Source organism: Rattus rattus, chromosome 3 (assembly GCF_011064425.1).
Source record: "Rattus rattus isolate New Zealand chromosome 3, Rrattus_CSIRO_v1, whole genome shotgun sequence".
Taxonomy (NCBI): Eukaryota; Metazoa; Chordata; class Mammalia; order Rodentia; family Muridae; genus Rattus; species Rattus rattus.
In genome coordinates this window covers 190,599,130-190,617,021 of record NC_046156.1, presented here as the reverse complement: position 1 = coordinate 190,617,021, position 17,892 = coordinate 190,599,130, and the positions used below count along the sequence as shown (strand labels likewise).

The 17,892-nt window shown below is 40.5% G+C and overlaps 1 protein-coding gene across 4 annotated transcripts in view; it reads right to left on the bottom strand.

Annotated features, from left to right (window-relative positions):
- The window catches only part of Kif2a (kinesin family member 2A), a 65,415-nt gene that overhangs the window by 33,009 nt on the left and 14,514 nt on the right, over window positions 1-17,892 (bottom strand). The gene's annotated exons all lie outside the window — the stretch shown is intronic.

Below are 17,892 nucleotides of genomic sequence, written 5' to 3'. Positions count from 1 at the left end.
GACTTTATTCTTCTCTGTGGTCAATATTAGGTATTAATTTTAATTCTACTACTTGGCACAAGATATCCATGTCTTGTTACAACTCTGATATACTCAGTAAGTCATACACACACAGAAAGACATGGAAACAAGGAGGGATGTGACTAGCTGGGAAGAATGATTTAACAGTAGAAGGGAATGGTAGGAAAGTAGGAGGGGTGTAAGAGAATGAGCAAAATTCACCACATAAATGTATGAAGCTAAAACAAAGACAAAAACAGCTAAAGACAGATTTGCATCACTGTATGGCAGGACTGCAATACTCTCTCAACTAGTCTCCGTTTCTGACCACTTTGCCCTTCATTCTGTTCTCCACACATCAACCACAATGATTTTGGTTTAAAGTTATAGCTGAGTATAGTAGTGCATGTTTGTAATAACAGCACTAGGGAAACTGAGGTATAAGGATTACTCTAAGTCTGAGAACAGCCTGAGCTACCCAGTGAGTTCTAGGTTAGATGGGAACTTATTTCAAAACAAAACAAAACAAATAATAAACAGGGAGGCTGGAGACATGGCTCAGCAGGTAAAAGCACTTGCTGTACAAGCCAGAGAACCTGAGTTCAAATGCCCAGAAAAAAGCAAAGTATGGTCATGTCCCTGTGAACCTAACACTGTTGGCCATGGAGGGGTAGCAGGCTTGCTAGATCCCAGTTCAGGTCCAGGTACAGAGACCCTGTCTCAAGGGAATAAAGTGGAGGGTGACATCATCTCCACTATCTTTACACTACCAAATACCAATCTACTATGTGGCATACACCACATACACAAATTCTCACGTACATGCACACAGTCACATTTTTGCTCAAAAATCTTCTAATAGTGCCCCATTTTGAGTAAAGGACAAAATGTTAGTCTATCAGTTAATTGATTAATAAAACAGGGTCTAACTATGTAGCCCTGGCTGGCCTCAAACTTAGTTATCTCCCTGCCTCTGCCTCCCAAGTGCTGGTATTAAAGGCTTGCACCATCATGCCCAGCCAATACTCTTTTAATAACCACCTTAAAAACTCTCTGACTGACCCAATCTCAGACAATATTATCTCTATTATCCCTTGTCTATAAAACGACAGGTGAAGGACTTAAATGTCAGAGGTGTGAAAACAACTGAGTGACACTGCCATTCTCTCCCAGTGTACACTAGAGAGGAAGCAGAGCTCCCGTCGGATGGAGACAATCACTATGAAATAACAGGGAGAATCTAGACAGAGAAGCTGAGAAAGATTCACTGGAGGAGCTGGTTCAGCATGTTAAGGCACCTGCCACCTAGCCTGATGCCTGAGCTCGTAAGCTGGATTCCTAGGACCCACATGATACAAGGAAAGAAGCAACTCCCACAGTTGTCCCCTACATCCCCACACACATACACAAACAAACTAAATGCAACTTAAAAAAGTTTAAATCCGGGGTTGGGGATTTAGCTCAGCAGTAGAGCGCTTGCCTAGCACGCGCAAGGCCCTGGGTTCGGTCCCCAGCTCCGGGAAAAAAAAAGTTTAAATCCTCATTTCAACCAGAGGAAATGAGGTAAATAACTAGAGGAGGATGCATCAGTTGGGTCCTCTGAGAGACAGTCAGACAGACAAGAGTAAAGGAGATGTACTGTAACATAGGAGGAAGAGGAAGACTGGCAGGGAAAACCCAGACCATGATGGAGACCTTAACTCACAAAGCCAAGGCTGTTGATATGATGCAGCAGCATAAGCAGAGGAAGCCCCAGACCTGAGTGCAGAGCAAACAGAACTGTGGCCAGTGCGGTGGGGAGCGTCACAGGAAGGAACACCCACTAGAGGAGTCCTGCCCTGGTTAGAACAGGTACACCAGCTCCCTATGCCACGTTTCCCAACAAAGTAAGTACTCAGTCAAAAAGCAAGGACTGTGGAGCTACTGACAAATGCAGGTCATCAGTTACCTGTTTTCCTGCAATGGAAGGTCTTCCTTAGTGATGCCAAAGCAGTGCAGCTACACTTACCGAGATCATGAAAACAAAATGAGTGAAAATGGAGAATGGTCAAGAGTAACATGAGAAGTCATGCTGGCGCAAACCTGGTTCCCATCAGTCTGGGAGGATCTATCATTGCTTTATCGAATGTGAGAACAGGCTGACCCAGCAGCTACCCTTGCCCGCACCGTCCCTGATAATCTCATAAAGTAACAACCACTAATCAGGAAAAGAAGACCATAGTAACAAGTTTTGGGAAAGGTATGAGACATTGTCAGTGTTCCATCAACACAAGAAAGGAAACAACCTGGGCCCCAAGAAAATATGTCTGAATATCAGACACCCTGATGAATGAACCCAGCCTGACGGGCACAGTGGCACTCGGGAATCAGAGGCAGGAAGACTACCACAGCTGAGACCTACAGAGCAAGTTCCCAGTCAGTCAGTATGTCTGTGCAAGACGACAAAGAACAACAACCAGCAGGAAATGGAGAGGCCATGGTAGGGACTGAAGACTGGGTCTATAAAGTTACGCTGCGATGAACACAACTGAAAATGTAACATACATTCCAAAAGATTAAAAACAAAAACCAGCCAATAAAAATATTCCTACTGCTTACCATCCCTACTGCACATTTTCACATCCTCAGATTTAAGAGGAGTGTCTATACTAATAACTGGGTGTGGTGAAATGTAAAGCAAAATATGTAGTATCCACACAATAAATCACAATGTCAAAGTCTTGAACCTCTGGAAACAGCCTATACAGATTGGCAATTAGAAAATAAAGAAAATCAAGAATACCGAGCAGGAGCTGGTTTCTAGATATTAGAACATCTGAAACTCCAATTGCCAAAGCAGAGATGCAGAAAACCTTAAAATACAAAGCAGCCGGTGGGACCAGAGAGATGGCTCAGTGATTAAGAGCATCTGCTCCTTTCCAGAAGACCCAGGTTCGATTCCTAGCACCCACATGGTGGTTTACAACCATCTGTAACTCCTGTTCCAAGGTAACTAAAGCCCTTTTCTGGCCTCTACAGGCACCAGGCATGCAAATTGTGCTCAGACATACACACAGGCAAAGCGCGCAAGCGTGCGCACGCGCACGCGCGCACACACACACACACACACACACACAGTGCATAAATCTAATTTAAAACAAAACAAAACCAACCAGATATATCAGCTAACACTGAACTCTAGAAAGAGTAAAATGTAGCAAAGTGATATTTGCTTTTACCACATGACCAGATTAACTAAAAACCATGTAATCTGAAGCTTTTATTTTTACCAACACATACCTCTAAGAACAAACTTGTTTATAGTTGTCTTTTTTGTATAACTTTTTTCACAAGACTGAGATCACTTAAGACAGTTCCTTATATTTTCTTCTAAAGTATAACATACCCATTCTTATTCACGTCCTTATTCCCTGGGCACTTAGTATATATGGTAACCAACTTCCTTCCCTGTCCTTAAGAAAACCAACCTGTTCATCACCACTTCCTGAAAAGCACTTTCTTCCGCTATCTGCAACACTACTTCCTCATACTTAGAGCACACAGACACTCGCCTTAACTTCCTTATCTCTGAATCCAAGGTACACTGTTGTGATAGTCTGTATATTCTCGGCCTAGGGAGTGGCACTATTAGAAGGTGTGGCACTGTAGGAGTAGGTGTGGCCTTGTTGGAGTAGGTGTGTCACTGTGGGTGTGGGCTTTAAGACCCTCCTCCTAGCTGCCAGGAAGCCAGCATTCTGCTAGCAGCCTTCAGATGAAGATACAGAACTCTCAGCTGCCTGCACTGTGCCTGCCTGGATGCTGTCATGCCTTGATGATAATGGACTGAACCCTGAATCTGTAAGCCAGCCCCAATGAAATGTTGTCCTTACAAGAGTTACCCTGTTCATGGTGTCTGTTCACACTAAGACAACTGTCATGAGAGCTTTGCTTTACTCTGAAACAGTTTCTCCCACCTTACTGTTTTTAAGAGTTTGTTTTATGATCTTGGTCCTTGTGCTTGCTTGTATAGTTTTCCCACTCCAAAAAGTTAATTAATAGTATCAAACTATTAAGACATCTGGTTGTAAATGAACTGAATATTATTTTAAACATGGGTCAATAACCTTCCTTTCTCACATCAACTATTAACATGTGGTATCAGTTGCCCTGGCCTCCTAAGGTCATTTAGATGTCTTATCGCACCATCTTACTTGTGTTTGTGGGGGTAGAGGCGCACGTGCTACAGCACTCATGTGGAGCGAGAGGACAACATGCAGGAGCTGGTTCTCTGCTTCTACCACGTAGTCCTCAGAGATCAAATTCAACTGTTAGGTGTGGCAGGAGGCACCTTTACCCACTGAGCCATCTTATAGGCTCACAGAATAACTCGTAATGGCATCTCCTTCCTGTACTCTGGAATTAAATAGGTACAAAAATCATAAACTGGGCTTGGTAGATGATGGTAGGAAACCAAGAGGTTCAAGGTCACGCCTGGCTATATAGCCAAGTCAGAGGTCAAGCCACTGTATCAGACCCAATCTCCAAACAAAACCTAGGAAAAAAAAGCCACATTTGAACCTCTAGTGTTTGGCAACTATTCTTCACATAGCTTTTGATGTTATCTCTGAGAAGAATCCCCTTTATAATTACAAATTATTATAGTTTTTCTATTACTGAATTTGATAACTTTTCTAGACTTTTTCTATGGTTCCCATTTAAAACTATTTTCAGCTTGATTGATTGTGCATGTGCGTGTGTACATGTGTACAAACTGGGGTGTACACTTGCTGCGGCCTGTGGAGGTGAGAGGACAACTTGTAGGAAGGGGTTGGTTTTTTTCCTTCCACCATGTGGAACCTGGGGACCAGACTCAGGATGTCAGGCTTGGCAGCAAGTGCCCTCCTCCAGAGCCATCTCACGGCTCCCACTGCATTTTTAAAAAAAATGTTTAGCTCATTCATCTTTTACATCTTCTTCTTTTCTTACAGCAATTAAAGCTACCATTTTTCTTCAAGAACTACTTCCACATCTTATGTGTTTTTCTTTTTTTAGATTCATTTATTTATTATGTATACAACATTCTCCTTGCATGTATGCTTGCATGCCAGAAGAGGGCATCAGTTCCCATTACAGATGGTTGTAAGCCACCTTGTGGTTGCTGGGACTTGAACTCAGGACCTCTGGAAGAGCAGCCAGCGCTCTGAACCGCTGAGCCATCCCTCCAGCCCCGTATGTGTTTTTCTATGCACTACTTTTTTCTTGTTCTAACTTTCTCTGTGATTGGTTGTGTCATGCATTTTCTAGAACTGTCTCCCAAACTGCTAGTGCACGGCACTTCTTTGGGCAGTCTGTCCGTGAGTATGCACCTGACTGAAGAGATGGGATAAAGGTCACAAATAATGACCTCCAGTGCACAGGAGATGACACCTTCATTTTTCAGCATTAGTTCTCTTGGACTGCTTCCCTTCGGGAGGTGGGGGGGATCTATAAACCTAGCTAGGGAACAAATCTGGAGCAATTTTCAATCTAATATTATTCAGTGAGTTTAGTTTTAGAGGCATCTTGCTATGCAGCAGCAGGTTGACCTCAAGTCCTGGCATTAGGCATATGCTATCATGTCCAGCAGCATTGTCTCTCTGCCACCATCTACTTCAGCTTCACCCACATACATAACCCACGCCTACTCAATGGTGTTATTTTTGAGCTATGTCTGTCTGGCTTTCACATACATGCCTAATGCAGACCGATGACAATGCATGAACATATTATTCTATCTCTGACTAGAAGATTTTATCCATTGTCAAATTATATTGACAGAAAACAGGAGTTAGATTTGAAAACTGTTAGGTTTAATCTATAGGTTCAAAAACTTAAAATGTACAGACTTTTAAATTTTCAGCTTTATTCCAAGCTACCTGAAGGAAATATTGCCTGTTGAGTTGTTTTTGTTTTTTTCAATGCAGAATAGAGTATGTCCATAATCATTACTTCCAATAGCATATCTCCTGGTTTTCAGTGCCCAAAGTTAAGCTTTTAGGTCAATTTTTACTTGGAAAAGACCTCCACTTAGAGATATCAAAGCAACTAAGTTTGTTCGGTTTTCAAGACAGGGTTCCCCTGTGTAGTACCACCACCTGTAGTAGTATAGGCTGGCCTCAAACTCAGAGACTTGCCTGCCTCTGCTTCCCAAGTGCTGAGATTAGAGGGTGTACAACCAAGCCTGGCAAAGAAATTAACATTTTAGACAAAAGTATACAAGAAATACTTCAATATAATTTGCAGATTGCAGTCGTGGGTGTGTGTATTCAATTTTAAAGTTAAATATCAATGATGTAGAGAGAGAGAGAGAGAGAAAGAGAGAGAGAGAGAGTGTGTGTGTGTGTGTGTGTGTGCGGGTGTGTGTGTGGTGTGTGTGTGTGTGTGTGTGTGTGTGTGTGTATCTTTTTTAAAGGCTAAATAAATGTCAATGGGGGTTACTCAGGAGGTATTCACCTTGTTTTTGTGGTAGGGTCTCTCATTACTGGAACCTGGGATTGTTATGCTAGGGCAGCAAGCCCCAAAGATCTGCCTATCTGTGCCTTCCCAAAGCTGGGATTACAAGCACATACTCCCATGTCCGGCTTTTAATGTGGATGCTAGAGACTTACTTCAAGGCTCTCAAACTAACTCGGTATTCACTTTACTAAATGAGCCATCTTCCCAGCCCCGCCCCTTATTTAACCCCACGTTGAGGTTTGCCCTGAGGTTACTGTATTTTGATGCTAATTCCACTGCCCCAAGGACAGCACCCGAGTCAAGGACTCAGAACTCAGGTGACTTCACCAGAACCACCTCTCCATTGAATTTGTAAAGTACTGGTGAGGGGCAGGTACAGGATAGAAGGAGGCCCGTCATTGGAGGAGAAGGAAGGATGGGCGGGAGAGAAGTTTGAAGAGAGAGGAAGAGACAGGAGGGAGAGGGGGGCTGAGAAGCCGTGGCAGGACAAGATGGCAGGTGATGTTAAGATTCTGCACTGTGTATTTATAGGTTGTTATTAATGTTCTCAAGGGATGGATGGTACTGGGTTTTGTATGTTTAAGTGGGCAATTATATCTTACCAATTGGGTCAAAGATTATTGTGTTGTGTGTTCTTTTATGTGAGGGTTTGAGTGTAGGAAAGTGCACCTGGGATGTGTTTCCGCCAAGATATCTAGCAGATACCTTGGGCACCGAGGTGCGGACCAAGCGGGATAAAAGACAACCATACGTTTTTATTTTTATATTTTTACAACAACAACCCCATTCTCATTGCAAAGAACCTGAATGTACTATGTCCATCACCACAGTGCCAAACTAATTTCCAAACCAAATACAAAAAGGGCTGAGTAATCATACTGTTAACACTGAGTTGAGAGCAAGAAATGTCAAAAAAAAAAAAAAATAAAATCAAAGTGCAGAAAATTTTTAGCTTAGGCACATGAAGTACAGTTGAACTAAACAAATTAGCTTCAAAAAAGAAGGAAGCTAAATACTGATCATTAGGACAATAGGTATTGTGCTCTGGATATAAAATGGTCACCAACCCCAAAGTTAGTGACACTACTGGTCCAGGAACCTCTTACTCCTCCTGCCTCCCTCCTCCTCCCACCCCCACCCCCGCCTGATCATGAGTTGAGTCCCTTTCCCCACATCATCCCTCCCCCTCCTGTCATAATGTTCTTCTTACAGAAGCAGTAAAGCCTGGTGACCATGGACTGAAACTGTCAAACAGTGAAGAATAAACCCTCTTTCACTATCTCAAGTAAATATTCTGTCACAGTGACACAAAGCTTGTTGACACAACAGAAGGAAAAAACACTTCAAAGATGGGCTTGGCTGCCACTCTTTTTCTATCACAAACTTCACGTTAGAGGCCTGAGAGCTGCCTCCACTATGCAATCACAGCATGAGGATTCCAGCAAAGACCTAAAGCACCCAAGTGCAGTTCAGGCTACAACTCTCAAGAGCACAGGTCAGTAATCCTTGGTGGTGTCTCATGCAGAAGCTTGGCAGGTGTGCAGACAACGTAAGCACGATGATGGCTGCAACCTCCTAAATTTCAAAAGACTACTTGAGAGCCAGGCAGGAAAGGACTACTAAAGAGATCCTCCTGCTTGGGGGTGAGCAGCACCTACTAGACCTATGGAAGAGGCATCAGTACTATCGAGGCCCTCAAAGTAAGTAGGGCTACCTGCAGCATCCAACACCCGAGAAAGCGGCAGGTAACAACACCAGCACTGAGCGCAGCAGGGTCCTTATCCTGGTGCTTTGGGAGCTTTAAAATGGCTTCCTTGTTAAGTTTTGAGCTGTTTTACCTTATGATTTGCCCACCGTTCTATCTTGCAAGTGCATAATTTGATTTACTGGCTCTGAAGGAGTTAATTCTGTCACACTACTGAGATGGGGTTACTGTTCTTCTCCATAGTAGTCAGGTGAGAATGCTACAATCTGAATATGGTTTGTCTTCTCACCTCCCAAAGCCCGTATTGAGGCATCATTCCTTAGGCAAAGCATTCAGAGGTAGGGGTCTAGTGGAAGGCATCTGGGCCCAAGGAGGGATCTAGGGTACTAATAAATAATTTGATACCATCTGTAGGAGCTCCCCTTCTCACTCAGTGAGACAAATTGCTACTGGAACTGATTATTAAGCAAGTTCGGCTTCCCCTTCTTGTACCTACTTTCCCTTTTGTTTTCCCTTCATGCATAGAGTAGTATGGTAGCCTAAGAGAACTTGGGCAGACAAATCTACACAATCTTGGCCTTTCAAGTCTCCAGAAATACGAATTAAATAGACCTGTTTTTTAGTTAATTCTGTGGTCTTGGTTATTGAACAGTAGGAGTAAACCAAGACAATGCTTTCCTCATATTCGAATGGAAACAGAGTCTCTAGCAAGGTATGCAGGTCTTCAATGCCTTTCAAAGCCTCTAACACATTTACCACCTTGTTTGGCTTAATGTTGAATGAGCACTAAAGCATTTGAAAAGTGTTGGGAGAAAATACAGGGTTTGAGCAGATAGAATGATAAAAAAAACTGCTTATAAATCCAATTTGAGCTTCTTTACTGCTCACTGTGTGGCTGGTTTTACACAGTCGAGAGTTAACTGAAAGGATGGAGTCTCAATTGATCTTGCGCCTCCCTGAGACCCTGCTGTATGGCCTTTTCTTAATTAGTGATCGATGGATGAGGGCTCGATCTGTGGGTTGCCCTGGTGTTGTTTGTATTTTGATGTTAATTCTGCTTCCTCAAGAGGGGCTGCCCCACGAGGAGTGGATTGGTACTCAGGTGATTTCACATTAACCTTCTCCACATTTTAACTATCAAATAAAGGCTAGAGCCTGTGACTGGGCAGTGGAAGGAAAAGGTGGGGCTGGAGGTCTTAGAGAGTAGAGGAAGGGACGGGGAAAGACTGAGGAAGAAGTGGAAGGAAGATGGAGCAGAAGCACATGGCAGCAAGATCTCATGGCTAGGGAGTACATTAGTGTAGTGGTGGATCTGCCCAGTCTAGGGTACAGCTTATAAATGTAGTAACTGGGTTGTGTGTTTTTGCATAGGCTTATTGGGGTTGGAGATTTACTACAACAGGCTCAGCCCATTGTGGGTGGTGGTCCTGGGCTCTACAAGAAAAAAGGCTGAACACAGTATGAGGAGCAAATCAGTAAGCAGCACCTACCATGTCCTCTGCATCAGCTTCTGTCTCTAGGTTTCTGCCCTGTGTGAGTTCCTGTCCTGACATCCTTCAATGATAAACTACAATGTTGAGATGGAAGTCAAACAAACCCTTTCCTCCTTGACTTGCTTTTGGTTATGGTGTGTCATCACAGCAACCTTAAGACACTCATTGACCAAGCATGATCACAGTATTGTGTTTATATACAGATGATTGTGTTGGGGATTTAGCTCAGTGGTAGAGCGACTGCCTAGCAAGCGTAAGGCCCTCAGTTCCGGAGAAAAAAAACAAGACAAAACAAAACCAAACAAAACCAAACCCCCTATATACAGATGATTGACTCACCGCATCAGCTACACTACTGAAGCTAGTTAGAATTTGGGTTGATGATTAATACACATTTTCTTCCCGTTTAAATAACTGTACGGTTTCCCCATCAGCATTTTCATACATATCACTCTTTAATTATGTTTTTCTTGGATATTTTATGTATTTACATTTCAAATGTTATCCCCTTCCCCCCCTTCTTCTATGAGGATGTTCCCCCTCCCACTTACCCCATACATAACACTTTTAAGGAAGAGTTCATTGGTCTCCAATGGACCATGCCTATGCATGGCCCTTAAACAGCCTCCTGCTCCTTCTGAGAAAGAGACAGGAAAATGTTCACATATGTTAAACTAATCGTTCTCAGATGAAGTATGAACACACACACAGATACACACACACACACACACACACACACACACACACACACACACACACAGGCCTGAGGCTAACCACTGGTGTCATCCCTCAGGAAATGTTCTTCTTTTAATGCAGGGTCTCTCAGTGGCCTGAAACTCACTCAGCGGGGCAGACTGCCAGGCCAGTAGGCTCCAGAGGGTCTAGCTCTCGGCCTGGCCCAGGGCTAGGATTACAAGTGGGCACCACAATGCGCAGTTTTTATGTCTCACGTGTGTTCTAGGGCTAGAACTCAGGTCTTTGTGCTTGTACCGATTCAGTCATCTCCCTAACCCAAAATTCAGGTTATGAGATGAAAGAAAGGAAGGCAGGCAGGCAGGCAGGCAGGCAACTTCACAATTGAACCTAATGGAAGAGTAAATTCTATAAGTTTAAATATCAAGATAATTTATAAAAATATGACTTGATAAATAAACAGACAATATTTTGAAATCATAACCTTTATTTCAATGTCATTTTATGTTCACTCTATTTAAATATCTCTACAGTAATGTTCTAATTACATAAAAGTCAGCATGACTCCTTCAAACTGGTATTGTGATATGCAAAGTTCATATAATTATCAAACTGTCAAAAACAGGTTTCATATGTTGACAATTGCCTTTTGGGCTGAGAACAGGACCCTATTATGTGTTTCCTAGTTTACAGCTGAATTCACAGCAGCTGTGAGGCTAAGAAATGCCAGCAGCCAATTAGGCTAGCACAAACCTTGTCTAGCATAGAAAGTATAATTTGGTTGCAAATGCAAGAGGCAAGAGCCAAAATAAATCAATCAAGAGTACTGACAAAACCACATTACAAGCACTCAAAAGCAGAATACTTAATTCGTAGCAGGTATGTGTGTTTTATTTTTAAAAGGACAAACATGAAAAAAATTTCTTTGAGATTCAAGCAGCTTTTAAGAGGGTTATGGCTGTTTATCATGTACCTAGAATTACAAACTCAATGTTTCTGTGTGTAATTATTCAAATTATAAGGTTGAGGATACTTGAGTATATAAATGATACATCTTCCCCAAAAGTAACAATATTTCATCATGAATTCTTGATATGTTTCTATAAATTTTTCTCTTGTCTCATTTATTAACACCTTGGTACCTAAGATAAAAATTTTACATATATATATATATATATATATATATATATATAAATGTAATAGTTAATAAATGATTAGTAAAATAACTAGTTATAAATATTGTTTATAGTGGTGATTTCCAAACCCTTTGGTAAAGAGGGTAAAGTTGGTAAACTCTAGTGGTTGTACTTGAGATATAATACATTTCAAAAGACAAAAATTGATGATTTGTATTTTAAAATATAATTTAAGATCACATACATTTTACAAAAGCAAATCATAGTGATTCACATATATACACACATATATACATATATTTATACACATATAAAAAATACAAAAATATACTTTGTGTTCCGATAAATTTAAATATAAGATTCTTGGACAAGGCTCGATATGGAAATGACCAGAGTTCAAACCCCAGGAACCACACAGTGGAACAACTCCTACTGGTTGTCCTGACCTCTAGACATACAACACACACACACACACACACACACACACACACACACACACACACACACACTTTTCTAGCTTATTTATTAATAAAACCATGAGCAATCTCCTCAAATTTTCAATAAGAATATGACTACATTACTTGCAATTTTGGTATTTTGTTGCATGGACTTTTAAAATTAAGCTAATAAAACTTAAATTATAGCCTGTGTCTCAGGTGGGAGAGAAGAAAAGCATGCATAAATATCCATTCTCAGAACAAAGAACAGTTTTCATTATGAATCTCTAATTTTATAGTTACATACTCAGATGAAATGTCTGGGTGTCTGCAGAGGGACAGCAGTTGCTAAGTAGGTATCTGAAAGGACTTTCTTCAAAGTCCTTCCCTACCAGATAGAATTCTCATCTTAACACTTTGCCTCTTTGCAAAGTGACTTGTTAAACACTGTCTTCCTCTGTCTCTTCCTTCCTCTCCCTGTTCCCTTCTCCTATTATTTTTTTCCAATCTTTTCTCATCTTCAGTCCACTGTTTTGAAGAGGACTATAAGTTCCTCTGAGATGATATAGATAAAGGTCCACTCGGGTTTCCTGTTGCTTCCTGTTGTTGTGGGATAACTGAACCACTCTCCAGTACAACAGTCATTTGGAAGAGTTCATTGTAAAGCCTTTTAAGGGGTATTAAATCACTGTGGTTCACTAATGTTTTGTATATTCAGAGTTTGGTAAGTAAAGATTTAAAAATTCAACTGTAAAGGGAATATAAAAGTTCAGTTTCTAAAATGATTATGATTACAGCTGAAACTGAGGGGGAAACCCCACTTTTTATTAAAAATCCAAATGTCCACTTAATGTGACAAAAAAGATGATCCCTTAGCTCTACCTACTGAACATTCCTAAAGGTGGAAGGAGAGAACTTACTGCACAAAATTGTCCTCTGACCTCTGCGAGCATGCTCTAGATAGCACACACTCAACCATACACACAACACATAAAAATCTGAACTCACTTCATGTAGCTTCCAAACTAAGTAAAAATCTAAACAATGAAGAGCTTTAAAGGACATCTTCACATATCGATCAGAGTAAAACATCCAAAATATACCTCTGTTAAGGAAAAAGGTTTTGCACACCAATGTTGCTAAGACAATATTCTGCTTGCTGATTGCTCAAAAATGTGAAGGAGCTGCCTTCACAGATGTCCTCTGAATACACTGAGTGTCTTACCTATGGCTCCCTGACTCAAATTCTTACAAGGAAATTCCATTCAAGTCCTAGATATCTATGTAGATGGATCTTCTCTTGTGCTTACACACATCCTAACAGGATCTTAAAGTTTTTTTAAACACTCAATTTTAGTTACTACTTCCCAAACAATCTCTCACCACAATCCTGGCTACACCACCAATGGAAAGCAAAATTTCTGCTTTCAGAAATTTGTCTGGCTGAACTGAGACAAAAACCATTCTTTCAAGCTCTTAAATAGTTCCAGTAAAATACAAAATTCTGCATATGTAGATACACAAAAGAGTGGACTCATAGAAACTCAAGTGTGGATGAAAAGGCTAAAGTCAAAGGACCAAGTTTTGTTTTATACATATCAAGTTTGAGATTTTCTTACAGTGTTACCAAGTAAACTGGCTGACATTCTGGGAGTAGTTCAACTCATGAGAAAAGCTTCTCAATATACCATAATTTCTCACCATTAAGATAATGTGTAAAGGGAGTGAAAAACGTAGCCCTCAGAAGAATCTACATCAGATATCACAATAGTCTGTGGCATTCTTAAACAGATGCACAATTATCTATGATATTCAATTTTCACTAGGAGAAAGGGGAGTGACTAGGAAAAAAGGGTCAAAAAGGGTCTTTGGGTAAAATAATAACAACAATAATAAACACTTGTAAAAAAAAAAAACACTGATACACATAGCATCTAAAGGCTAACTATGATACAGAGAGACTGAGTACAGAAATCCTAGGTTTTAATTTGATAGAAGGCAGTATTGGTGACCCAAAAATTGCCAGGGGTGGGGTGGGGTGGGAATCTTAGAATACAACTGAAGGTCTTTCAAAAGAAGAGTGAAATTCTGCATCCAGTCCAAGTTAGGGTAAGAACAATGCCTAGAAGTAAAAGCCAGATGAGGGATCTTACAAAGCAGGCACTCTGCAGATAGATAGCAAGGTAAATCCTGGGCTTTATTGGAAGGCAAGTTCCAGCAAACTGAAAATAAACAATTCTCTGACCACTGATTCTACTTCAAGGATTTTAATCCTTATTGATTTAATCTTTTTTAATTAAAAAAACAAAGGGGGCTGGAAAGACGGCTCAGTGGTTAAGAGCACTGACTGCTCTCCCAGAGGTCCTGAGTTCAGATCCCAGCAACCACGTGGTGGGTCACAACCATCTGTAATGGGATCCAATGTCCTCTTCTAGTGTGTCTGAAGATAGTGACAGTGTACTCATATACTAAATAAATAAATAAAGTTTAAAAAAAAAAAAAAGGCTAGCAAGATGGATAAAGTAGATAAAAGCAAAGCACTTGCCACCAAACCTGATAACCTGAGTTGGAACTGCAGTTCCTACATTGTGGAAGGACAGAACCAGCTTCCCCAATTTGCTTTCTGAGCTCCACATCCATGCCATGGCACATGCATATACTCCCTTCATATAGTAACTACAAATAAGGTGCAAGTGTACATATCAATAGAAGATGAGTAAATAAAACGCTGGTATATTCAGTAACTAACAAGACGTAATCATGAAAAAGAATGGCACTATGTATTCAAACGCTGGGGAGCAGGGGGGCACACACATATTCCCAGTATAGGTTGAAGCTGAGGCAAAAGGTCTATCATGAGTTCTAGGCCAGCTTGAGCTACACAGCAGAGTAATGAGTCCATCTCAGAAAACTAAATTGCTGTATACAGTTATAGTGTACACACACACACACACACACACACACACACACACACACACACACACACTTCCTTGAAAGACAAAAAAAAAATCTCTGGACTAAATTAGAAGTTGGTAACAGTGTCTACTGAAAAGACAAACAGGTGGGCAAAGAATGGAGACTTTTCAATAGGTGAACATGCTCTCTGGAACTTAATGTTAACTACAGGACTATATTGCTAATCAAAATAAGTAATTACACTTAACAAGAAAATTTAAAGTATACATTAAGAGCAACAGTACATAGCACTTTGTCATGTCATACACTTTACTTTTTTACACCTGGAGATAAACAACACAAACCATTTTTTTTAGAATATTTAAACTTATATAGAAATAATAGTACAGTTATTTCATTTAATCACTGATTCAGTAAACAGGAAATCTTGTGTTCCAGCCATCTGCAAGACAGTAGGGATAGAGTGGACCAGACAAAATTAGACAGTTAATCCACTCTCATGAGCATTCTGACAGATTAAACAAAAGGGACTCTGCACATAAAGCTGGGATTTATGTTAGGGTAGGGATGAAGAAGGGCCGGATGCTTAACAATGGCCAAAAGGAGGAACAGGAGTTACCCAGCATGGCTGGAATACCCCATGATTCAAAGTGGCGAGAATGATGATAGCAGGTGGGTCAGAGCACTCAGGCTCACCAAGACTTTGCAGTAACTAAGCAAAGGTGGAGAAACCTTCAGCAAACTGTAGCAGCAACACAGATTAGGCCTGATCACAGTAACAGTGGGGGAGTAGATAGAAAGGTAAAGGGATACTTGGGCAGTTAAGACAATTCAGGATAGGATATGAGGTCAGGGCAAAGAGCCAATGAAGACAACTAGGTTTCAGAGTTAGGCAAAAGAAGAAAGAAAAGTAATGTGAGACATACATCTACATTTAGGGATTGTTTCAATTATGGGCTCACTAAATTTGAGGTATTTATGAAACACTTAAGTAGAGTTGTTCAGTAATCCATTACATAACATACAAACACTCTGTGACTAGAACTACCCTACCTGGGCTGAAGAGAGAATTCACCTTACCTATATAGAGAGAACTATGTGAGAAATACTTCAGATTTAGGACTAAAGCCTGAGGTGCATCATTTCTCAGAGAATAGATAAAACACCCTTAAAAGGTGGGAAGGGAAAACTTGGGGATAGCAGGAAACCAGGAAATTCTGCTTACTTTAAATGATGGCTCTTAATAAAGCGTAAGAATATGTAAGGGTAAGAGCAATGTACCACTCAAAATGAAATTGCAACGTAAAGAACATGTCTACTGTTTGGGGAGGGTTATGTGAGGGGAGAAAAGTACCAACAATCCAAACATACTCTTATACAATAGGTTTATGAAACTGACGGCCATGGAGGTTGGCCCAGGGCCTGACTTGATCAATTATTTCAGCACTCTTTCCAAGCCATAATTGAGCACGTTTGTGACAATGAGAATCTTTATGACAGAATATCTGCCTTAAGGGTCTTGTAAGCAGGAAGGCCTAAAGGGCATGTCCTGGAGATTAGCATCCCATTTTTTGAAAGAAATTATAGAGCTAGATTTAAATAAGCACAACAGCTGTTTAGTATTTTGTTGCTGATGACATGATAACCTTTCCTAAAGCCCTCTCCTTCATTCAAAGTACTGATTAAAAGGAAACACAGTCATTCAACAAATATTAGTTGGATTAAATGAAAAACCAAAACAAACAACAGAAACTCCCTTGCCCCTCCCCCCACCCCTTCGACATCTAAGGGTAAGACAAACTAAACCCTAAGAAAGAAAATGGAAATATTACAAATAATTAATGATTAGACTTTTGATGCCTAGCACAGACACTGCATGTAAAACGAATTTAACTATAGAAATTTTAGAGGCAATCCAGTTGCTAAGCATCTGTTAATCTATAGATGACAATGGACAAATCTTTATGATTATTATTACTATTATTATTAAAACAATACAAACAAGTTTTAACCAGTGTGATGGTTCGAAGAGAAATGGCCCTCACAGAATCATACGTTTGAATGCTTGGCCACAGGGAGTAGCACTCTATGAGGTATGTCCTTATTGGAATAGGTGTGGCTTTGTTGGGTGAGGTGTGTCAAGCCATGCCCAGTGTGACACTCTTACTGCTTGTAGATGTAGAGTTCTCAGTTCCTTTTCCAGCACCATGTCTGCCTGAACACTGCCATGCTTCTGGCCATGATAATGGACTAAACTTCTGAAACTACAGGACAGGCCCAATTAAATGTTTTCCTTTATATAAGCTGCTGTGGTATTGGTGTCTCTTCACAGCCACAGAAACCCTAACAACCAATAACAGTATTTCAAAGAGCTGTTTGTGACTAAAATTTATCTCACTAAGAGTCTATAAGTTTTCTCATTTCTTAAATAAAGGTAAATCCTTATATCTACTTCTACTTAGTGCCCCACAGTATATTACAGACTTTACGTGTAAAATTATCCCAAATCAAAACTCCACACAACTTTAAAGCTGTTTGCACCCCAAACTTCAACAGAAAACAGACTTCATGTGCTTCTGTCTTACAGCAAAGACCTGCCCCTGCTTAACAGGTTTACATTCAATATCAGTTGATCTCAAGGACAATGCTTCACGACACAATGCTTGGGCATTCATCATAGTATATGAACTATAACTCACTATGTCCATAGACGAAAATCAAGAATTTATTTATTTCAATTGTTAAAACAAGTTTGAATCCTTCCCACCACAACACATATTTCATTTGAAATTATCTTTTGTTAGCAAATTCAACTCTCTTATATTAGGCGAGACTGTGATTAAAAAAAACAAAATCTGTTGTAGTATAGCTCAGTTGATAGAGAACTGCTTCGTATGTACCAAACTCAGCAAAGTAATGGCCTAGCAGGCACAAAGCCTTGGGTTCTGTCTCCAGCACTGAATAAACAGGATGTGGTAGCACATAACTGTAATCCCAGCACTGGGGAGGGGAGAGGCAGGAGGATCTTAAATTCAAGG